This window comes from Dipteris shenzhenensis, chromosome 2, assembly GCF_047967505.1.
Source record: "Dipteris shenzhenensis isolate YYH24624 ecotype China chromosome 2, Dip_SZ_1.0, whole genome shotgun sequence".
Lineage (NCBI taxonomy): Eukaryota > Viridiplantae > Streptophyta > Polypodiopsida > Gleicheniales > Dipteridaceae > Dipteris > Dipteris shenzhenensis.
Window position 1 is genome coordinate 33,021,205 of NC_141597.1, and position 5,168 is coordinate 33,026,372.

The 5,168-nt window shown below is 36.8% G+C and overlaps 1 pseudogene; it reads left to right on the forward strand.

Annotated features, from left to right (window-relative positions):
• The first annotated feature begins 4,101 nt into the window (after positions 1 to 4,101).
• Positions 4,102 to 4,831, forward strand: LOC147904643 (uncharacterized; annotated as a pseudogene).
• The last annotated feature ends 337 nt before the right edge of the window (positions 4,832 to 5,168 follow it).

A 5,168-nucleotide genomic window follows, 5' to 3' on the forward strand; every position in this document is an offset into this window, starting at 1 on the left:
GATTGGATAAGTCACATTACAGAGCTCGAGGAAAATACTTCAAAATTATGTGACATGAAGATGGGCTGATGGAAGTAACACCCTTCGTGAAATGTTTAAGTGGTTCAATCGTGGTATAACTAGGTCCTTTGAAAGGGATATAGCTTCGCAAATAGAGTTAGCCTAAGCAGCTCGTCAAACTCAAACAAGTAAAAGGAGGTGTTCATGGAAATATTTGCAAGCTAGAAGTTGTTTGGGAAAGTGTTGCCTCGCTATACATTGATGTTAATCTAAATGTCTTTGAAATTTTTAATATTTTTAGAGTAGTTTTTAAAGGACACCTTTGATAAATTGATTTTTTTTCGTTTAAAAATGTGTTAAATTCTTACTTGTTGACCTAGCATTAATGGGAAGGGAGGGGGGGCTATAATGAAACTTTAAATGAACGTAACTATATAAAGATAAACACACTTTCATTAACTCAATCTCTTAACATTATCTTCAATGAAAATTTCTTCCTATCATCACAATATCCCATTTCTCATAGCCCTACCATCAATTGATCTCACCCATATGGCAAGAATAAACTAGACTAGAAGACTAGTCAATTCAAGGACAAGGATCTCAATTGATAGAGAAGAATCCAATAGGATGTTGAAAGAACAACAAAAGGGGAGAGAGGAGGAGGTGGAGGAGGAGAAAGAAAGAGACTCTTCCAACGAGAAAGAGATAGATAACGACCAAGAAGAACAAGGACAACAATTAGAGCGTCATAGACAATCGAAGGCAAGAGGAGGATTAGAGACAAGACAAGAAGAACCCTCACAGAAAAGACAAGGATTGGAAGAGCAAAGACAACAAATAGAGGCATGGTTCAAATAGCAACAAGAAGCAAGACAACAAAGAATTGTTAAGGCTTAACAAATAAGGACACCACTACGTCAATCACAACCATAGCCACCATGGCGTGATGATACTACATATTTTCAACAACGAGCGAGAGAGAGTAGGGAAAAATCTTTACCTAAAGGGAAGGGAAAATCAAGACCTTGGCAGAGATGGAGGTGCACGTGGAGGTGATGGAGGCGGAGATGGAGGTGAAGGAGCTCCTAGATGGAGGAATGGAGGCTCTTTTTGAAATGAGAAAGTGTCTAAAGAGTATAGAACCTCTAGTTGCAATAGATTCATTTGCTCGATTAGTCAAAGAAATGATGGATAAATACAAGGATGGCCTTCGAATACGTTCAACCACTCTTTCCACCATACAAGAGACCTCTGAAATGGCTCTGGTGTTTCTTCTTGAGGGCACAAAATTGCATATAATTTATGCTAAGAGGGTTACTATGATGAGCAAGGGCATGCAACTTGCAAGGAAGATAAGAGGTGACCCATTTCACATGCCAAATTAAGTTTTGGTGACCCATCTCTCATGACCTTTGGTGATTATAATAGTTAAGGACACCAATTTTAGTGGTTATAATACGTTTGTACAACTTTGAAGGGTGTAACAATTTTGTAATACTTTAGGATCCCAATTTTGGTGGTTAGAACAATTTTATGCAAATTTGATCTTGAAAACATTGTTCTTGATTTTTAGTATTATATCTTTTTTTGGGTAATGGCTTATTACTATCATGAATTATTTATTGATTTTTCAATAGTTGAAATTTTTTGGGGTGATGGTGCCAGTTAGTCATTGCCCCAAAAAGAATTGAAAAAAAAAGGCCATCTTGTCCTTATGTGCATATCTAACCTAGGGGCGAGATGGCCATCTTTTTTCAAAGGTTTTTTGGAAAAATGACTAAATAGCCCATGAATCAAAATGTTTGGAAAAAAAAATCTAAAAACAAAAAGGCCATCTAGCCTCTATGTGAACGCAGGCGGGCATATAAGGGCGTGATAGCCTTTTTTTCCAAGTTTGTTTTTCCAAACATGTGATTCATGGGATATTTAGTTATTGCCCCAAACTTTAAAAAAAAGGCCATCTAGCCCCTATTGTGCATGGGCATGCATTTGGGCTAGATGGCGATGCCTACTGGCCCACATGGGCACCCATGTCCACATAGGGGCCAAATGCCCTTTTTTGGTTACATGTTTTTGGGCCAACGACTAAATGGCCCTTGATGTGATTTTTAGCAAAGAAAAATTTCGAAAAATAACCATCTAGCCCCTATGTGGGCGGGCATGCATTTGGGCTAGACGGCATCATCCTTTTGCTCAAATTCGTGCCCACATGCACATAGGCACTAGATGGCCATTTTTTAAAACAAAATTTGGGAAAATAATTAAACATCCGATGAATGGCATGTTTGGAAAAAATATTTATAAAAAATGATGCCACCTAGCCCAAATGCACGCCAGCATGGACATAGGGGCTAGATGGCCTTTTTTAGTCAATGCTTTTTGGGACAAAGACTAAATGGCCCTTGAATGTAATGTTTAGAGAAAAGATTGGCCATCTAGCCCTTATGTGCATGTGGGCGTACATTTAGGTGAGGCATGTCGCCATATGGACCAAATGCGCGCCTGTGCACACATAAGGGCCAGATGGCCATTTTTAAAAAAATAGTTTAGGGAAATAATCATATATCCCATGAATCATATGTTTGGAATTTTTATTTTTAAAAAAAGGCCATATGGCCCCTATATGCACCCGTGTGCATATAGTATCTTTTTTTGTCAAATTGTTTTGGGGCAATGACTAAATGGGTTGAATATGATGTTTAGCAAAAAGCATTTAAAAGAAATGGCCATATTGGCCATATGTGGATGCCCACACACACGTATGGGCCAGTAAGCCATTTTTTAAAAGAAATTTTGGGCAATGACTTAATGGACCATGACTGTGACATGTATTTAAAAACTTTGAAAATAAATGGCTTTTTAAAAAATATTTGGGGAAAAGTTTTAAAAGCACCATGGATAGGATGTTTTCCCATTTGAATAGATTGAGTATTGCCTACCGTATGTCTCTCTCATGGAGTTTCTTCTATGGTTTGATACCCCTTGATATTTTGCTAATTCCACGTTGCACTAGGAGAGCATGATCCGCACTTTCACAGTCAAATTGTATTGATAGATCCAAAGTAATTGTAATAAAAAAAATTAGATTACTAATTTAAAGGTTTTAAAAAATGTGCGCCAGTAAGTTAAAATAGATTTGGCAAGAACTTTGCATGAAAGTCTCTCAGTGGTAGTGGCTTGGCATTATTATAGAGGGTAAGTTTAAGAGTTGTGTATGGTAGTCGAGTTGAATGGAGTACATGTCGCATAGGGTTTGTGCAATATCAAGTGTGTTTGCAACATGATTAGGTAGTAAAGCCCAAACAAAACAAAATTGAAGCAATAACCTAATGCCTACTCAAATAACTTTTTCTTTTTCAATTTATTTGGGAAAGATTTTAGAGTTTTGGTCAAGCATTTTTGGAGCACATGGAGAGTATTTTTGGTGGTTCAGGTTCTGCAAGTACCTCCGATGAAGATGAAGAGACACAAGAAGATGTGGACACACCGACACTAATGATTCGAGTGAAGAGGAGCCAGTTCAAGAACCTTCCATGCAAGACACAAGAACAAAAGGTAGTAAAGGCAAAGAAAGTGAGAAGCAACTCTTAAGTGAAACTGAGATTGCGCCCTCAGGGGTCCAGATGCACCCTTGTCAACTCCACAAGGTGTAAGAAGACAAAGATGTCGATCCTTTACCTTGTGAGCAACATGTTAATTGTATTGAACTACCTCCCATTGATCCCAAGCATGGATGTTTTTATCGAAGCTATACCTATACATTAATATAAAATCCTAGCAAAAGTTTATCGAGCTAGTTTTTTTAGTTTCACAAAATTGATTGAACAAAGTACATTTTTACATATTTTCTGATGAATTTTGAAGTAGAAGATGCAAATCTTGGTGAAACTTTATATTTTTTCACATAAAAGTTTCAAATCTTGGCGAATGTTTCAAACAATTATTTTTATTAGGGCACACAAACTTTCGACACCAATATAGAAGTTTTTCTTCTTAACGAAACAAACACAAAAAAATCATCCATGATCCCAAGACCAAAAAAAGGCCACTCAACTACGACGGATCAATGAAGTGCATGTTTCCAACCTCAAGAGAAAAATGAAATCAAAACCTACAGCCATGGTGCTACCACTACTTGTTTTGGTGGATAGGGATCAATGTCCTACAAAGAACTCATGGATAAAGTCTTAGGCAGGTCTTAGGCAGATTCTTACAAGTATTATGTTCTAGGTGGAACCCATGGATTGCTTGCAAAAAAAGAACTTGGTCTAGAATATGACCACATTGACAGTTATAAGACAACAATTTGTTGGATTTATGCGGGTTGACTGATGAGGAGTGTACAATATTATCCATGGATCACAATGTTGACTCAGATTATCGCTTAGAGATTACTTTTATTCAAAAAATTAGATTCTTTCATAATGAATGGGTCAAGCAACAAAGTGAAGGACGGTTTGTTAATGATAAAATTTGAGTCATGCTTTGTGAGAGATGTGGTCTACAAGTACACAAGAATAATGCATGTGGTGCTGACTAAAAGCCTAACATCAAGCATTATGATAATTATTTTCAGTTGGCATTTCGTGATGGGGATGTCTAGAGCCTGCAAGAAGAGATTCTTGATTTATGGGAGCAAGGAAAGTTGAAAGGTCAAAAGATGTTGAAGGCTCCTTCTAGCTCTCATGGGAAAGCCAAGGTAGATGAAGCCATACAGACTCTTCCTAAAGACATGAAGATAACTCCTTGGAGATCTTTGCAAGGAATTCATGATACATCTCTAATAGTAAGAGTTCTAGCACATGTGAAGGTGGAAACATCTTCTTAGAGGAGATGGGAGCAGAATTTGAAAGGTATATTTTCTTACTTTGTTCATTCACTCAAATGTTATAATAATCATTTTCACTCAAGAACTTGCTTTTAACTTCTTAATAAACGTATTTTTATCTTTGCAGCAGGCAAAAATCTTATTTGCACATGCAAAGAATTATGATAGAAAAGTTGAACTGTAGTCTAGAATCCACTTCTAGTCTCATCAACATGGACTTTGCATTCTAGGTTCTAGCTTAAGGTCATATGTGAGATTCTAAGATCAATAATTTAATTTTTAAGCTTAACAATCTCATTTCTTGTCAATTGTTATGATTTACATTTTAAAATGTGAA